Source organism: Pipistrellus hanaki, assembly GCF_964339955.1.
Source record: "Pipistrellus hanaki genome assembly, chromosome: 15".
Taxonomy (NCBI): Eukaryota; Metazoa; Chordata; class Mammalia; order Chiroptera; family Vespertilionidae; genus Pipistrellus; species Pipistrellus hanaki.
The window spans coordinates 27689945-27710045 of NC_140517.1; the positions used below are offsets into that span (position 1 = coordinate 27689945).

At 42.4% G+C, this 20101-nt stretch overlaps 1 protein-coding gene across 12 annotated transcripts in view; it reads right to left on the minus strand.

Annotated features, from left to right (window-relative positions):
* Positions 1 to 20101, minus strand: part of ANKRD11 (ankyrin repeat domain containing 11) — a 258368-nt gene that overhangs the window by 100165 nt on the left and 138102 nt on the right. The window lies entirely within an intron of this gene.

The window sequence follows — 20101 nt, forward strand, 5'->3', positions numbered from 1 at the left end:
TGCTACATAGTTACATCTCAAAAACATTAAAAATTGTTATGTTCTTTGGTTATTGTTAAAATCTGAAATCATTAATAGGGTATCTGCTAGAAAACGCCCCATTACAAGGCTCAGCCCCAGCAGCACTGAACGCAGTGTCCCTTTACCTATTTAGAACAAAATCTAAAATGTAGTTACAAAATGGCATGAACAACACTGAAGCCTGAATGAAACATAATAAATCTTACCTAATAGAGAGTAATATGCAAACTAACCATCAGTCTGCTCCATAAGCCACGCTCAAAAGCCAATCAGAGTATGCAACCAAGATGGCTACAGCCACAAAGAAGAGGGAGGCATTTTCCTGGCAACCGAGGAAGCCAAGCTTTCTGCCTGCCCTTGCAGGCCTAAGCCTCCACTCCAGGCTACAAAGTTTCAATCATAGAAAGTAAACAAATCCAAACAGAAACTGCTGCTGCCACAGAGCCAACAGGAGGCTTGGCTCTGCTCCAGGCTACAAAGTTTTAATTGTAGAAAGTAAATATATCCCAGATACCAAGGCCTCTGCTTGGGTCGCTGGGGGTGTGCGGCCAGCCTGCAAACCACCACAGGCCTCTCACTCAGGCCGCCCCACACCCCAAGGGAACCCCCACCCGGATCAGGGACACCCTTCAGGGTAAACCAGCTGACCCCCAACTGTGCAGCAGGCCTCTATCCTATCTAAAAGAGTAATATGGCCAAAACCAGTTTGGCTCAGCGGTAGAGCGTCAGTCTGTGGACTGAAAGGTCCCAGGTTCGATTCCGGTCAAGGGCATGTACGCTGGTTGCGGGCACATCCCCCGGTGCAAGAGGCAGCTGGTCGATGTTTCTCTCTCATCGATGTTTCTAGCTCTCTCTCTCTCCCTTCCTCTCTGTAAAAAATCAATAAAATATATATTTTTTAAAATAATAAAAATAAGAGTAATATGCAAATTGACCATCACTCTAACACAAAAAATGGCTGCCCCCATGTGGTCAAAGATCCTGCCCCCCCCATGTGGATACAAGATGGCCACCACAAGATGGCCAGCAGGGGAGGGCAGTTAGGAGGCACCAGGCCTGCAAGCGAGGGCGGTTGAGAGGGACCAGGCCTGCAAGGGAGAGCAGCTGAAGGCAATCAACCCCACAGGGGAGGGCAGTTAGGGGTGACCAGGCTGGCAGAGGAGGAAAGTTGGGGGCAAATGGGCTGGCAGGGGAGCAGTTAGACATCAATTAGGCTCAAGCTGGCAGGCAGAAGCAGTTAAGGATGATGAGGAAGGTAGGCCTACAGCAGTCCTGGATTGTGAGAGGGATCCCAGATTGAAGAGGGTGCAAGCTGGGCTGAGGGACAACCTCCCCTCCCCACCACCCCGTGCATGAATTTTGTGAACTGGGCCTCTAGTATTTAATAAAAGTAACCCAAATCCAAGTTGGAAAAAAATGCATATATCGATATTCCAGTAGTTCCCCTTTATTCATAGTTTTCTTATGCATCCTGAAAATTCTAAATGAAAAATTCCAGAAATAAACAATTTGTAAGTTTTAAATTGCACGCCATTCAGAGTAGCATGATGAAAAGCCTTCCTGCTCCATCCCACCTGGGATGTGAATCGTCCTTTTGTCCAGCACATCTATGCTGCATCAGTCACTTAGTAGCCATCTTGGTTATCAGATCAACTATTGTGGTATCATCACAGTGCTGGTGTTTCAGTAACCCTTATAGTAGCCTAATACTACATCATGATCCCGACATCATTCACCTCACTTCACTCATCCTGTAGGCATTATGTCATCTCACATCATCACAAAAAGGGTGAGTACAGAACAATAAGGTATTTTGAGAGACCAAATCCACATAACTTTTATTACAGAACATTGTTATAATTATTCTACTATCAATCTCTTACTGTGCCTAATTTATTACAGGTTATGTATGTACAGAAGAAAACATAGGGTTCAGTACTATCCAAGTTTCAGTCACCCACTGGGTGCAGTGGAATATATCCCCTGCAAGATAAGGAGAACTATGGTATTTGAAAACACACAATATTTCCAGGCTAAAGAATTTAGGTCACAAATATGTAAGTTTTCATTCCTATATTTTCATTCACTCTACATAATCTGAAGCAATCTCTAAATTCATCCTATAATTTGACAATGCATACAAATTTGCTATTAATGGTTAAATGCCAGGCAAAGATTAAGATTTAGTCTTACAAAGTTTAAAAATTTCTAAAGCAGCGATCTTCAATCTTTTTAATTTCATGGCACACATAAACTAATTACTAAAATTCTGCAGCATTCCAAAAATATATATATTTTGCTGATCTGCCAAAAGAAAAAAAGTTTAGGACGAGAAGAGATAAACCAAAGAACTTATATGCATAGCCCATGGACACAGGCAACAGGGTAGTGAAGACCCGAGGGGGATGAGGGGAAAATAAGGGAGGGAGGCCTCGGGGGGAGAGAGATGGGATATATCTATAATACTGTCAATAATAAAAAAATATATTTAAATATTTTTTAAAAAACATAGGTATAATTATAATTTTGATTCATTCACTCCAGGTGGCCACTGTTGTTGAATGATGTCATTGTTTTATGTGACAATCTAAAGGAAAAGAGATCAGTGCCCCTGACTAAATAGTCAGATATTGCATATTTAAAAAATATATATATTTTATTGATTTTGTACAGAGAGGAAGGGAGAGAGAGTTAGAAACATCGATGAGAGAGAGTCATCTATCAGCTGCCTCTTGCACACCCCCTACTGGGGATATGCCCGCAATCAAGGTATATGCCCTTGATCGGAATCAAACCTGGGACCTTTCAGTCCCCAAGCTGACTCTTTATCCACTGAGCCAAACCGGTTTCGGCAGATATTGCATATTTTTAAAATTCTTGTGGCACATGGTTTGAAAATTACTGCTCTAAAGGGAAAAACAGGCAATTCATAATTCAACCCAAATTTTCTTCTCATTCTATTAAATTCAGATGTAAATGTTGTACTATGCCTACCTCACTACTCATATACAATAAACACACTAGACCTATTCTTTCACAAATATACCTTCAGCAGCCTGGGTAACAGGCCACAAGACTCTCAGCTCCTCCACTGATAAGAGACCCTCCTTCCCCAGCACCTGTGCCCCAAAGGCCCCCCTAAACATTCCTGCACTCATGCACAAGAAGTCTGGGCAAGACCAGAAAATAAAAGACTCAGCCAATCCACCAGATTACTGTCACCTCATGACCCCATGTGTGACCAGCAGAAAAGAATTATAAGAAATAATAAGAATTGTAAGAAATAATAAATCACTGTTGTTTTAAGACATTAGGTTTTGGAATAGCTTTGTTACATAGCAATAAACAACTAATATACATCTCATCCAGGTTAAAATCTACTTTAAAATATGGAGAAAGTGCTATTCAAACACATAATTACCTTTGAACTATTTTTCTTTTCCAAATCCCCTTCCTCCATTTCATCCTAAAGTTACCAGTGTTCCCTTGTACGACTGAAAAGAGTATTCCAAGTGAAATGATCCTACTTTGCCTCCTTGAAGTAAAAGCCTTTATCAGCATCACCCATAACCTTATTGCACTCAAAGTGTTTGGCATGGAGATGGCCAGAGAAAAGTATAACCAAATACTGAGTACTTATGAAACCCTTTAATATGAATCAAAGTGAACAACGCTAAGTCACTGTCAAATTTAAGCATGAAAATCACATTCCAATATTTCTTCCAACATTTTTGGAGGATTCCGTGAAACCTCTTTTAATAATAACAAGTCTGTAATCCAAAATAATCAGGATTTAACAAAATGGGCAATAATGACAACAATCGCCTTTCCATTGCCCCTCCTCATTACAGACACCATTTGCCATCCTTTCTATGAGAATATTAATTTAGTTCTTTGAGAGCCCTACCAGAAGTGACAGTTTTATTGACTGGTTGGAGAGTTGAATTCTTGAAGTGGTCCAAAGTCCTGCTAGGAATGGAAGTTCCAGAATAGATAACTAGTTTTTAGAGATAAAGTTTATAAATGTAACTTCAGAAACCCCCGATTCCATTTGATAATAACACATACTTGTGAACCCCAGGACATTTCATCGTATATTCTAAACTCTTGGGTCCTAATGCTTAATTACATACAAGCATATATACAGTGTACCCCAAAAAATGTATACACACACTTTGAATAATTATAAATAAATTTCAGTTTCTCCCAGCCAGCATGGCTCAGTGATAGAGCGTCGAACCATGAACCAGGAGGGTCACAGTTCAATTTCCGGTCAGGGCACATGCCGGGGTTGCAGGCTCAATCTCCAGTGTGACCAATCAATGATCCTCTCTCATCACTGATGTTTCTATCTTCCTCTCTCTCTCTCTCCATCCCTCTCTGAAATCAATAAAAATATTTTTTTCACAATTGGGCTATCAGCTGTTAAAGTGTGTATACATTTTTGAGGATACCCTATATATTAATATATCCAATGTCACTTGCTTAATATTTCCACCATAATTTAGTAGTTTTGGAGTCCCAAAGTTAGAGAGAATAAACCTGATTATTTATGGGAGAAAATACAAAACTCAAAATACACAACCACCCTCAGTTCAGAAGGTTGAGAACATCTGAGTGTGGCTCCAGGCTGCATGGTGCAGAATGCCCTCCAAAGATGGACTGAGCCTCACAGGAGAGGCCTTTCCTGGGCCCAGTGGGCAGGTGATCTCCACTGTACTGCAGAGACACTTTGCAATAAAGAGAGGTAAGAGCAGTGAGCTAAGTATCTAGGCTGTTCACAACTCCTACGTATGTCCACAAAGACATGCAAGGATGGCACTGAGGGGAGTGCCAACAGAAACCTGCCTTCAACTTGCCTACAACCAGCAGACTCCCCTAACTTATCTCCTTTCCTGCATTTTCCAAGGGTTGCTGAAATAGACTCTAGTCAGCGGTATGGCACTTAATGGGACCGAACTCAGGACTTTAACAAAGCCACTCCTTGGAGCATGACTCAACAGAGTACCCCTAACCTGGTTCCAATAGGATGATTCTCTGGAAAGGACCAGGAAGCAAACCTTTTGGCCTTTGCAGATTTTGCTGTTGTGAACAACTCTTTAAATGTGAAAAACACCCTTACCAACCTGGTCACAGAAATATAGACCACAGTTTGCCAGCCTCTGGCCTATAATCAAACTGGCATGGAACCCCAACTCCTCACTGAGACCCTCTTCTCTTTTCTCTCTGTCACCTCCATTCAGGGACTCTTTAGACGCCTACTGCCTACCTCCTGCCACTTCCGAGGACAAGGAGTAAGGCCAACACTGTGTGCAGGGGCAGTGAAATTACGCAGGCTTGTGTGTCTACACACCTACTACAACTCTGAATATCCAAGCGTCTGGAGTGGAATAGTGCTTGGCTAGAGCGTCCTACTGTACAGAGCAAGCCTTGGGGCTGCTTACTTCCTCTTCTAGGAGGCGGAACCTAAGACTGTGGGCAAAGCAACCCCAAGAAACCAGATATGGCTTCAGCTTTCAAGTAATCCCCGTTAATGTGCAGCTGCCCATGGCAATTGCAGAACTCTCTTGAGGCCTCCTTCAGCCCTGTACCTCTATCTTGGTCCCTCTTTGCAGGCATCTCCCCAGCCTGAGGAGTCCACCTATTTCTAGAGGCCTCCAGAAATCCTCCATGGAACAAAATCCTCTCCATTGAGAAGGCCCTCAAAGCAACTCCAGACAGCAACAGCTGTGGTGTGCTCATAACACTGGGTCAAGTTCCACACGCACCATCCTTACTACATCTAGCTACCTCATGGGCATATGTGCTGCTGCCCTCCCAAACCACCACTGGCAGAGTCCTGTCCTGCTCTGCACTTCTTGGGCAGGCACTACCTCTCACAGGCCCCAAGAAAAGTGATTTGGTCAGGGGTTCATGCTTTGAAATATTTCCTAGATAAACATTTTTCACCATTATTCACTCTCTATTTTAGATTACAATCAGTTATAGCTGAGGAAATGACAGTGATTCAAAGCAAAAGAGCCCTTTTAAATTTCCTTTTTTTTGTTTTATTAAACACAAAGGAAACATTGTGTTGGTCCTCATGCTCATTTGCTATTGCACCGCTTCAGCATCCAACAGAAAGTACCGTATTTTCCGGCGTATAAGACGACCCTCTAATTTTACAGTTACAACATAGGTTTATATTCACTGTATAAGACTACCTCCTACTTCAAAGAAAAGACTTACTTTGCCGTCAAGATCTGCAGGTAATTTTTGTGCAATTTTGGTCTTTTGCCCCCGATTTTCGGTTGAACTTTTTTCGGTTCAAAGGTCGTCTTATACGCCAGAAAATACGGGGTATCAAATTTAATCAGTTAACTGCCACGATATTTTGAATTTAATTTAAAAAGGTCCACCGCTTGCATCTATGGATGCTTATGGCAGTTAATTGGTTAAATATCTGCTCTATAAGAAACTATAGTTGTAGCAAACTATTTATTTGAAGAGGCTGCATTTACCTGGTTCCTATTTTTGTTCACAATGCCTACACTGTTCAGTGATTTGAACAATAAATCCTAAATCAAACCAGCTTCCAATATACTTTGTCCAAACATGTGTTTAAGGCTTTTCTGTGTAAAACTTTCACTTGCTCCCACATTTATTTCTTTCTCTAAAGGGAAATATCACAATAAAAGACCACAGAACAAGCAGGTAGGTGGTGGGATAATAACAGAAGGCCCTCCTGTTTTCTTGAGGTAAGCAGACAGTTCTACAGTCATTTGGAATTTCAATCAGGATGTGGGCCCCAGATGGGAAAGGAACACACTCACCAGGAATCAATTTTTCTTCCTTTGAGCCTTGAGCTGCCCCCAACATGAATTAGTCACTATCAGCTCAACCCTGGCAAACTACTCTAGAATAGATACATACACAAGATCAAAGTCACAAGCACCCCAATCTCAATAGGTTCTCTTAAAAGAGAACATAAAATTTTCTCATATCCAAAGGCTCTGGCCGGTGTGGTTCAGTGGCTGAGCGTTGACCTATGAACCAGAAGGTCATGGTTCAATTCCAGGTCAGGGCACATACCAAGGTTGTGAGCTACATCCCCAGCAGGAGACAGGCAATCAATGATTCTCTTTCATCGTTGATGTTTCTATCTCTCTCCCTCTCTCTAAAATTAATAAAAACATTTTAAAACAAAAACAAACAAAAAAACATTGCAATTCCTGAGAGAAACAAAAGCATACATCCACAGAAAACCTTGTATGCAAATGTTCAAAGCCACACTATTCATAATCACTAAAAGGAAGAAACAATTCAGATGTCCATCAACTGATGACAAAGAAACAAAATGTAGTCCATCTACACGATGGGTTACTATTCATCTATAAAAAGTAATGAAGTACTAACACGCTACAACATGGATGAACCTTGAAAACATGAGGCTAGGTAGAAAATGCCAGACACAAAAGTTCCCATAGTGTGTGAATCCAATTACATGAAATGTCCAGAATAGGCAAATCCATATAGACATAAAGGAGATTAGTGGTCAAGGGTTGTAAAAAACAGCAGGGGCATCCTTGTGGTGAGAGTACTGTTAAATTCTCCTCGCTGTGGTGCTGAATACAGGAAGCCACAAACGTGGTAAGACTGTACAGAAGTACACACACAACTAAGTGAGAACAAACCTGAGCAATCTGAGATCAGAGGATTTTATCAGTGCTGATATCCTATCCTGATTGTGATTCTGCTCAGTTTTGCAAGATGTTACCACTAGAGAAACTATGCAAAGTGTACAAAGCTCTCTCTGTATTTCTGATAACTGCATGATAACCTACAACAATCTCAAGAAAACCAAAATTACAAACCAGGTGAGCCAGCCCATTTCAACCTCCCACCCGTAGCTGAAGGCTAGGGACCTGTCCTCCAGGCACAGCCCATGATCACATGACCATGAGGCAAACCTTTTCTAGATTTCATGTTCCAGGAACAGCAGGGAAAGAGATGAGCCACTTCAAATCAGGCATGATGAAAGGTCAAGCACTAGAATTAAGAAACCAGCTTCTTTTCCGAAGAATTCTTGCAAGTACAAAGTATGCATGGCTCTTTTTTCCCAGGCCTCAGTTCAGACTGAGAGGACCCTACATCCCAAGCTGGCCATTGTGAGCATCATGACATCAGTCCTGAGGAAGTGTGATCTGGAAAACATGTGGAAAATGGATGAGACTACGCAGGCCAGTAGTCTCATCCGGCAGTCTAAATTCAGTCTGCAGGTATTCCCTGAGACACCCTAGACCAGAAAACAATAGGGAGTCCTACGTGGCTCGGCCAACACCTTTCCAGGGCCACCCTCATCACTGCCTTGAAGCCCCAGCAATATCCTAAATCCAGCAGTGACCCCTAAAACCTCTCATCTGCCATGTGAGGCAAAATAGCAGAAGACTCCTAGAATCTGACACCAAGGAGCCTTACAGCCAATTCCTTCAACCAGGCACAGAGAATATCAAGAGGCAATTTCTACCTTGAGCACAATGCCTACTTATCCTATGACTCCTTCTACTAATAAAAATGAACCAGCTGAAGCCCAGAGGTCCCCCAGCTGAGTATGATAGCAGGGGCCCCATAAAGGCATGCTCACCTAACCTCACTTCCTTCCACTGCAGAATCCACATGCAGTAGTGAGGTTTAACCAAGGAGACCATCATTTCAAGGAAGGCTTCCATGATTTGGGTTAAAGAGACTGCCAAATGTGGCAGCATTACCCCTCTACAACCTATGACAGCCTACATAGTCCCCAGGCCAGCACCTGTATACCCAATAGCATGTACAAACAAAGGACCAGGTGAGAACCCTCTCCACTGACTGCCCCCCCACCATGGTCCTGTGACTGTATGACTGAGCTTCATGCTTCAGTTTCCCTAACTGAGAAGAATATGATTGGTAATGATGTTATAGGCCACCTTATTTCATGACAAATGGGAGCTATTGAAAATTTAAAAATGCCATGGAAGAACAGAGCACAGTGCCCTTGTACTTTTGTGATGTCCCTGGAAGGCTTCCATTTCCACCTAAAAGTCTTTTTAAAATATTCACTTAAGAAAGGCACACATCACAAAGAGGGCAGGTTGAACATGACACCAAACTGAGCTATTCCCAAGAAAGAGATTAACAGAGCAGTGCCAATTTTATAGTTTGGTGTAGTTTGAATCCAGCTACCACCCACGATCTGGGACAGAGAGCGCTCAGGTGAGCCCTACCAATCATCAAGTGTTTTTTTTTTTTAGTATTTGGTGGGTCCTAAGTGTTGTATTAAGTGGGGTTGTTTTTGTTTTGTTTTTTAAGGTTCTGACAGTTGATAGATTTGTTCATGAAATGAGACATAAAATAGCAACGCAAGTATATAAAGTAAGCCATCTAATAGTTAATAGAAGTTCAGGGGAAAGAGGTTTTCAGAAAGGAGTGGAGGATTTCGGGAGAAATGGAGGGATGAGATAAGACATTGGGATACTTTTTATGCTTGAAGCAAGACTTTAACGGAGTTGGGTCTTGAAAAATGGGTGGAGGAGAGACCCAGAGAACAGTGGTTTGGAAACAAAAAGCAAAGAAATGAGCAGTGAGTTGCCACTGTCCTGGTGAGTGAGGCAAGGAGAGCTGAGGTTAAAAGTAGGCAGGAGGCCGGGACCCGTTTGGCTCAATGGATAGAGCGTCGGCTTGGGGACTGAAGGGTCCCGGGTTCGATTCCGGTCAAGGGCATGTACCTTGGTTGCGGGCATATCCCCAGTAGGGGGTGTGCAAGAGGCAGCTGATCGATGACTCTCTCTCATCGATGTTTCTGGCTCTCTATCTCTCTCCCTTCCTCTCTGTACAAAATCAATAAAATATATTTTTTTTTAAAAAAAAAGTAGGCAGGAGGTTTTGGGGATGACTTCAAAAGCCATCTCTCTAGCTGGAAAAGATCCATAAATGTAAAAAGCAGGGGCTGTGACAACCAAAATGACCAAATGACCCGTCGCCATGAGGTGGCATTGCCTGGAAAGCTGGCTGAACACTGACTTCTCGGTCCCTCCCCCTTGCTCCCCTCCACTGCGGTGAGGGCTCACTACCACCTCTTGTGGGCTGCCATGGCTTGCTTGGGCACCTCCAGCAAACCGCCACCGCCCACTGTAGCCAGCGAACCAACCTGATCAGGAGGTGGAGCCTCCCTGTTGGCCTGCCCCTGATCAGATTCTCCCATCCCAATCAAGAGCAGGCTGCACAGAGCCTGGACCCTTCCTGGCAACCCGAGTCCCTGGGGTTGAGAATTGTAATGGCTCTGCCCGGAGAGTAGAGGGCCTAAAGGGCAGGGACAGGAACCATAGGCCTCCAGGGATCACTACACAGTTGGCAAGAAGAGGAGAGGGCCTACGGGGGGGGGGGGGGGGGGGGGGGGGGGGGGAGGCGCGGCGGCGGCAGGGAGGTGAAGCCAGCAGTTATCAGCCCAGAATCTAGCTGCCCTGCCAAGGCAACAGGCCCTCAACCCAGAATCCCAGTCCAAATCAAAGGACTTGTATGCATGCATATTAGCAGAACCAATGGACACAGACACTGGGTGGTGGGGGCTTGCACAGGGTGGGGATGGCTGGGGAGGTCAACTGGGGCAAAAGGAGACATATGTAAAACTTTAGACAATAAAAATAAATAAAATAAATAAAAATTTAAAAACAATGTGTAACTTTCACTAACACTTAACCAAGACCTACAGAAAAGATTTGAAAACTTAACTCCTGCTTTGGAGCAAAATTACTCCTCAAACTACCTTCCTACCATTTACAATTACAAGATTGGCATAATCAGTATAATTATTTATGAGTAGAACTACTAATTCCATTTGTCTCAGAAAACTGAGCATCTAAATGAGTCTCAGCAGGTGGTACCCAGCCCAAGTGCCATCTAGAGCAGTGGCTTCTGGAGGAGAGAGATCATTAGTACCATTAGGACTCTCTAAATAGGAGCAGTTCCTCCTTGGCTCTGGAAGATGGCCTTCCTCCCTGAACCAAACCAATGCCCCCTTTGGAAAGGCAAACAGGTCTGCCTTTGAGTCAGGAGATCCACTCTTCCTCCACTGACCAGGGCTTACACACCAGCCTGCCTCCATCCCTGTGCTCTAAGCAAGCACCTATGTATCTATAATAGGTCCTTGATGAGAGGAATGCTACCAGACCAACTCCTAAACTTCCAGCCACGAACCCCTTTTCTCCATCTTGTGACAGGAAGGCTAAATGAGTATATAAGGTGCTAAAGACAGGGTCTCAGGGTCTCAATGCCCATGCTCACATGTCCATTCAAACACAGTATGCATGTCTGTCATTTCAGACCCAGCATGCACACCTAACATATTTATAACTAGATGCTCAGTGCACGAATTCGTGCACAGGTGAGGTCCCTTAGCATGGCTGGTGATCGAGGCCTATTGGGGGACCGGCTGGCTGGCTGGGGAAAGGGACCCTCAGAAGGTTGGTTGGCCAGGGGGAGGGACTACAGGAAATTGACCGGCCGGTCAGGGTAGGGGAAGGGAGGAACCATGGGAGGTTGGCTGTGGAAGCAGACTGGTCAGGGTAGGGGAAGGGAGGAACCATGGGAGGTTCAACCAGTAGCTCTGGTCATTTGGTCGTAATGGTCGGGTAGGCTTTTATATACATAGACTAGGGGCCCAGCACACAAAATCACATGTGCAGTAGCATGGTTAACTAGTATATTTTCTCAGACTTTCTTTAATACACTGTTATACACAAAGATTTTTAATATTAGCAGGCTAAGAAAAATACATCTAAATTTATCCATAAGCCTGAATTATAAACCTAATATGTAAAAACAATCTAAGTGCAGTAGTGGCTAGAAGATCAGAAAGGGTTAATCTACTGCATCACTTTTGTCATTTTTCTATGGCTCTCCACACGCACAGCATCCTCCACACAGCACATGCCCACTCAGGACTCCCACACACACACAGCGCAGGAACCATGCCTGCCACAGACTTTGATCCACAGATACCCTGCTTTGGTTAGCAATTATTTCTGTGACAAACACAACTAGGAAATGTAGAGGAGAGGAGATGCAGACAGACTCTGGAAGATAGAGGGGAAATTATCAGCCTTTTTTTTTTTCTTTTCTTTTCTTTTCTTTTCTTTCCTGCATGTTTTTTGGGAGAAATGGAGGGTAGGGAGGGAATTTATCTGTTCTTTTAGGAGCAGATCATTGTAAAGGAGGTTGATAACATATTGGGAGTATCAAGGCATCCTTATAGCCATGGCCAAACCCAGGCCCGGGTATCTGCCCTCTCTCTGAACAGCAGAACAAGAACTCTGGTACTTCCTGAGAATGGCCAAAAAGCAGAAAGCAGACTCAGCACATGGGGTCCATCTGTGCCCACTAATATTCCTAAAAGAGCAGGCGCTACAATGTGTGACGCTAGAAGTGCCTGTAAAGACTTTCTGACAGGTCACTGGAAGGTGGGGGCAGCCCCCACACCTGTCCCACACTAGTCATGAAGCAGTGGGAGCAGCCATCTGCAGTTTAGCAGGGTTTAGAAGAAAACTGGTGTGCATCCCAACAAACAAGGTACACTCTTTTATCTCATTTTTTTAAATATAAGAATTTCTGACACAGACCTTTATCAGCTTCTAGATGTAATTTTTTAAAATAAGTAAAATAATTTATTTTAAAGCTTAAATCAAATGTAAATAATGAACATGGAGATTCTTGAAAATGGAACATGGAGATTTGGAGGCTGCCAGATTGAAGAGGCCTGGATAAACAAACTGCACCCAGACCTTGGCAGGGTATCCAGAACCCAGCTCATGCAACTAACTAAACCAATGCATTTCCAGCTTTGCCCTTGAACTCTGACTGTGCTGCTTTTTCACTTCTCTTGTGGAATGCAAGAGCTCCATAAGAAGCAGCTTAGGTTCAATTTATGGAAGACATGTGCATTCTCAGGACTGAAGAAGAATTGGGATGGGAGATGGAGGGCAAATAGGGCTGTCACATCCACTTATGTTGTGTTTGTTTTCAATAACTCCAAAGAAATACAATTTAAATCTAAAATTTTTGAAAATGCAGAAAAACAAAAGACTTAGAAATTACCTGCTACAGAAACTTACCAAAACCTCATCTTTCAAAAACATACACCTTCATCTTTACTTACCAAACATAATTTTCGGCATCTTCAAACTACTCCAGCTTCAACTCAGCTCCAAATATAAATGCCTATTTTTATTTTTTTTTTGTACCAAAATATTCACTGTGAAAAGATGTTATTTCTGGCATCCCCAACTGCAAAACGACGATAGTCATTTTAAATTCCTTTTTTCCTAAATTGGTTGAGTGCCATGAGCCTTCAGGTATTGTAGTGTAGGCTACTCTAGAGCACCACAAGGCTAAATCCACATCCTTGAAAGTCCCCACATCCTAAAGGACGCCCATGTTCTCAAGGGTCTGCACATTCTGCAGTCAAACATAACTGGGGAAGTGCCCTGGGCATGTAAAGAGTCAACATTTTTGCTAGCCAAACAAGTCTTTGCTAAAAGGCAAAAATCAACAGAACATAGGTTCCTTTGCAGAAAATGGGAGAAAACTACAGTGGAACATGACCGGATGACAGGCTCTCTAATGAAGTGGGCATGCTTGTTTCAAGGAAAGAAAGAGGAGCAGATGCTAGAGAGAGAAACTGAGCAATTTCACAAATAAGTATTTACTGAAGTGACTATCAATAAGAATGGGGTTTAAAGGAGATAAAGATTCTGTGCAGTTCTGGCCCAAAACAGTATGAGGCTCACACTCAGCAACGCATTCCTGAGGTTAGGAAGATAGCCAAAATAAACAGCACAATTGCTTCCCAGCAAGTCCAGAGGAAAGCTTGTTGCACTGGTACACCAGGCAAGGTTCTGACAAGTCCCAGTGCCCAGTCTCTGAGCAGATGGTAAACAACCTATCCAGAAAATGAATGTAGGAATGGGCAACAGAGAGGAGACTGCACAAAGAAAGATACCAAAGAACTACCAACATAGTAGTAACACCTATCAGCCTAGACTTGCTGCCTGAAGGTTAAAAACAGCTTTTACACTGTATAAGTAGTGACCTTAACTGATGAACAAAAATCAAATTATGACAAGTATCCTTCTATCTTACAAAACAGGGTAGATCACTTTGTAATTATGGGAACAAATTACTTTCATGGATGACACACATTCCAACACAAAAACACACAGTTAATCCTGTACTGAGGGTGACTAGAATGAGATGGTCACAGTAAGAATCATATTAAACCCTATGGGTTCTAGACTTTGGAACCCTCCATTCTGCCTCCTACCTCCTTTCAAGAGGGATATCACCTTATGTCTTGAACAGGTAAAAGATGCAGACCCTAGGCTGCCTATCCAGGGGAGCAGCTGTGTGGGAACAGCATGGACAGCCCCCAAGTCATACCCCTGAAATCTCCACAGTGCCTCTGCCTTGGCAGGTATTAGGTGAACACATATCCTCAGCTGGCCTAAGAAGCAGAGCCTCAGGACTCTACTGGGAAGAAATTTTTTCAGGAAGAGGGGCAAGCTGCACCTAAACCCAGACCCACTGCCCGTGATTGCAGAGTTCCATGATCTTGCTACTGAATGTACCCAGCTGGAATCAAGATTGTAAATCGCACACAATGAAGAGTTCCCCCTGCCCCTCCATCTCTGATGGCCCACACAGCTCTGTCTTCAGACTAAGGACCCTCCACACAACCGAATTCCTCTTTCCAAATCTAGACAGACCCCCACCAACAAGCTTGTCGGGAAATGTGATCCACAGAACTGGGCCTTTAAGATTCTCATCTCAAGAAATCAATGCCCTTCAACTGTTTAAAATTCAGGCTGATTTGTCAGATAAATATATGCCAAATTTACTTACATAATCGTGTTTAGTGAACATATTTAGCTCCATAAATGGATGTGAAAGGGGAGGCCAGATTAGATATCTGAGGGCATAGATCACTCACTTGGTGACCACAGTACAGCCATTCAAGCTCTCTGGGCCATGGCCTCCCAATGGCACTCAGATCATATCTATTCTATCCCTCCCAGGGCGTCTGAGATCTTTCAAGTAAAAGAGCTTTGCCATCATTATATAGTGGCTCAAAGAAGGCAGAGAAATAGGGAGTGGGCTGGGCTCCAAACAGGTAGAAAGAGGGACATGACCACTCTCACCCCAGGCAGACCTGTTCTGATCCATCTCCTTTTCCCCTAGAGCCCTCAAAGTCATCGAGACATTTCAGGCCAGTTATTACTGCAGGGGTAATTACTGCCCCAACCAAAACTGGGAGAGAGAAAAAAAGAAAAAAATGTTACTTTAGTCCCTCTACACCTGGAACCAAACAGCCAGGCTACCTAAAGTAAAAAAATAAACATTTTTATCCTCACCTTACCACATAAGAGGAAATAAAGTATAATTTTTAATTAATAAAGCCATTTATTTATTCAATTATGCCATATCAAATTCCTCTTTCTTTATCTATATTTTCAACCTTCAAACCACTGTCAGTCATTTTAACAATTATTGAAATAGTTACTAGAAATAGCCTATGGAAAACATTAACGCAGGCCTCACTCAGATTGGCTCAAGGGGTTTGGAGAAAGAGAAAGTGAGGGATGATCTCTCTCTCTCTCTTTTTAAAAAACAACCACCACCATTTAATGTGAAAACAGAAGCAGTACATTTTTATTGCGAAAATTTAAATAATACTGGCATACTATAAGAAAACTAGAGACCAATCCCCACCACCCACATCCCCAGTGAGACATTAGGGAATATTTTCAGTCAAAAATAAGATCATACTGTATTGTTTTGCAACTTACTTTTTAAAAAAATCAACATTCCTAACCTCTCCATTTAAGATTACAAATGTTGCCCTGGCCAAGTGGCTCAGTTGGTTGGAGCATCAATTTGTACACTAAAAGGTTTTGGGTTCAAACCAGTCAGGGCACACACATACCTAGGTTGTAGGTTTGATCCCTGATTAAGGTGCATACAAAACCCATTGATATTTTTCCTACTTTCCACCCCCTCTCTAAAAGCAATTATATACACTTACACACACACACACACACACACACACACACACACACACACACAATATATCCATCCATCCTTAGGTGAGGATTAAAAAAAAAAAAATTACAAATGCTGTGCATGAGCAAACTTTCCCTACATCAGTGGTATTCATCCTTTCTAATGCTGCAACCCTTTAAATACAGTTCCTCATGTTGTGGTGACCCCCAACCATAAAATTATTTTCGTTGCTACTGTTATGAATCGTAATGTAAAGACCATTTCCAATGGTCTTGGGCGACCCTGCTAGTGATTCTCAACCTGTGGGTCACGGTGGAGAACTGCTGCTGTAGGGCCTAAGATGATTATTTCCTGTTGTCACCTGGAAATAAATACCTATGACCTAAGGCCAAAAAGAAAATAAAAGATACCAGTGATCCTGACTGAGGAGAGAGACAGGTAATGCCAAAGTTATCTGGGATATAGAGAGACCACAGTAGGAAATGATGAATTTGTGAATGAAAGTTGCAAGATAACAGGTAATATTTAAAAGTTTGATGATTACAATTCATGTAACCTTTCCTTCTTATATCAGTACAGTCAGGTTTTAAATGACATGACAGTAACAGGAAACATATGCTAATCTTTGCTGTCTCTATTCATGAGACACCTGTTCTTCCAGATCTGAGATACTGAAAAACTGCAGCCAATTTGGATGTATGGACACAACAGCTCAGCAATTCAAGGGGCCCTCTTTTCTCCACGACGATGGTTGAGAACACAGAACACAGCACAGCTATCAGGAAGAGCAAGGCCTTCCAGAAAACCACAGGGAATGGTCTCCCCTAGAATGACTGTTGCAACCATGCGGGCAAGGGGAGTTGGGGCGGCCAACTGGCTCATTGGCATTTTATCCTAAAAGACACCTGGTTAGGAAATAGTATTTCTAAAAGAAGCCTTCAGGACACAAGTAGTGACAAACTTGTATGTCCTGACTTAGTAAAACTACCTTCTGGCAAGTAGATAAAGCAGATACTTTAACAAATTACAAAAAATTTTAAAGAAAATAATAGCCTTACAAGCATAGGTTATACCAAGTCAAGACACAGAGTCATTTTCAGATAATACACTGAATTTTAAACTGCATTGTCATAAAAAAGAAGCCTGACACCTCAATTCCATCACCAACTGAGCTGCAGGTAAATGGATGTCTCATATCTATGGTGTGCCTGAAGTGCATACCCCAGGTACCAGCAAGACACCTTGAAATCACTCCCTGTACCATGAACATCCTAGACCAGTGGTTGGCAAACTGCAGCTCGCGAGCCACACGTGGCTCTTTGGTCCCTTGAGTGTGGCTCTTCCACAAAATACCACAGCCTGGGCAAGTCTATTTTGAAGAAGTGGCATTAGAAGAATAAGTTTTTAAAATTTTGGCTCTCAAAAGAAATTTCAATCGTGCTGTTGATATTTGGCTCAGTTGACTAATCAGTGTGCCGACCACTGTCCTAGGCCAAGGCCAGAACGGGCTTAATAATGTGCATCTATGGTGAAAGCAGGAAGGTGTCTCATTACAGGCTTCCCAGAACCCTTTGAGAACTTGAGGCCACCTGCAGTCATAATCCAAGGGCCCTCCACAGAGTGTGGTATTGCGGGGAGGGCAGGGAGAAGGGCCACAAGGAGAGAGCTGAAGGCCTTGCAAAGAGCCAAGAGACAGCAATTCTCAGGGGGAAAGGGGAATGGGGTTGCAGGAAGAAACTGGACAAAAATTGTACATCTATGGATGAGGACCGGGGGGGAGGGGGGGGGGTGTTTGAGGGTGGAGTGGGAACCAGGTGGAGAGGAGCTGGGGGGGGGGGGGGGGACACTATTGTAATATTCTGAACAATAAAGATTAAAATTTTATAAAATCAATGGGAAAATATCCTGGGGTGAAGATTAACAAAAAAATAAAAATAAATAAAAATGAAAAGGCAGAATTCACCCCTCTATCTTACTTCCCACCTCCCTTCCCTCTCTAATTATCCAGAAATCTGCAGAAGTACCCTTAGATCTGCAGCAAGCAGGAAACGACCCACAGGCAGGCGGAGAACCAGGATGAGGCTGTGCCAGTCTCCACCAGCCAAAGCATAGCATAGGGACTGATGGAAGGTCAGGAAGGTCTCAGCCAAAGGAGCATTAGCCCACAACTATGGAGACCCTATCTGCCTCACAAACCTTAAGAGCAATAAGACCTTAAAGGAGCAAACTGCTTTCCACAGCAAAACTCGAGAGGATTTACAGCAATGCAAAACTGCAGCTATAGTTTTGCATTGCTGTAAATGAGGCAAAATTCACAGTGTCTGGCATCTAAATATTCCCAAGAGTAGAAGTTAAAACAATCTGGGAAAAGAAAGAAAAAATAAAGAAGAAAAAGGATGATATAATATAAATATACACTAATTCATACTAATGTAAATAAAAAACTGAATAAACAAAGAAATAGGTAGAAAAAACAAATCTTCCCCACAAATCCTCTTGCATGGGTACTGGGATTTAGTGCTGGCATTTGAAGGACTTGCTACTGAGGGTGACTAGAATGAGTAAACAGTAAACACAGTTTAGGGACCTTCTCCACCAAGGTTAGCATCCCACGTGCATGGTGACAACCTGCACCCCCTGACAGGATGTCATGACAAGGTGCTTCATCTATGTGGTCATCTCCCACCAAAACTAAAACCAAAACTCCTTTCTAAGGAGAAAAACTCAGAAAGCCCAAATGGAGGACATTCTATAAAATACCTAAATGGTGCTTCTCAAAATTGTCAAGAAGAGAAAATTTGAATAAAGTCTGCAGTGTAATTTATAGTAATGAATCAATGCTGGTTTGTTTTGACAAAGGTACCATGGTAATGTAAGATGTTAGCAATCAGGGGAAGTTGGATCAGAGATACACAGGAATTCTCTATTATTTTTACAATTTTTCTGTCCATCTAAAACTTTTTCAAAATAAAAAGTATAGTGAAAAAAAACCTGGTCATGTAATTAACAAACTATAACACTTAATGAAAAAAAAATCAATCAACTGAAACCAGCCCAGACTTGACACAGATGGCAAAACTACTAGACACAGACATTAAACAATTACTATAACTGAGTTCCCCAGTATTCAAAAGCTTAACTAGAGGCATGTGAAGTATAAATTTTATAGGTGAAAACTATAATACACCACGGGAGATGAAAACCACACTGGATGGGATGAGCGGCAAACCAGACATTCAGAAAGAAAGATCAGTGAACTCCACTACCCTGAGCTGAACAGAGAGAACAGATGATTATAGAAGATGAGTGCAGCACTAGTGAACTGGATCAACTGCAATAAATTGAACAGATGTGTGACTGGCATTCCCACGGGGGCTGAGGGACAGAAAAAATATATGAAGCAATCAAATTTTCAAATTTTGATGAAAACTATAAACTTGAAAATTAGAGGAGCTCAATGAACCCCAAGACCAAAGAAACATGAAGAAAGCTGCACCAAGGAACACCACAGAGATAAAAGGAAACTCTTAAAAGAGCAGCCAGAGAGAAAGGCCACATGAAAAAGAACACAAGGATGATAGCAGAGTCTCAAAGGAAACAACCTGAGCAGAGGAAAAAAAAAAAAAACAAAAAACAGGGAGCAGCATCTGTGGAGAATTAAAAGAAAAATACTTGTTACCTGGGGTTGAACATCCACTAAAAATCCTCCAAAAACAAAGCCATATGAATACACTAAAAATCATTCACTATAATACTTTATATGGGTGAATTATTTCAATAAAAGTGGTTTTATACACACATACACACACCTGAAATAACTTTTTCAAACATACAAAAACTGAAAGAACTTATGAGTAAAACCACACTACAAAAAATGTTGAAAGGAATACTTCAGCCTGAGGGAAAGACACTGGATGGAAATAGGAATCTACACTACAAATGAAAAGCACCAGAAATGGCAATGACGCAGACAGACACATCAGACTTTTTCTTTTAAAGATGTCCCACTGTG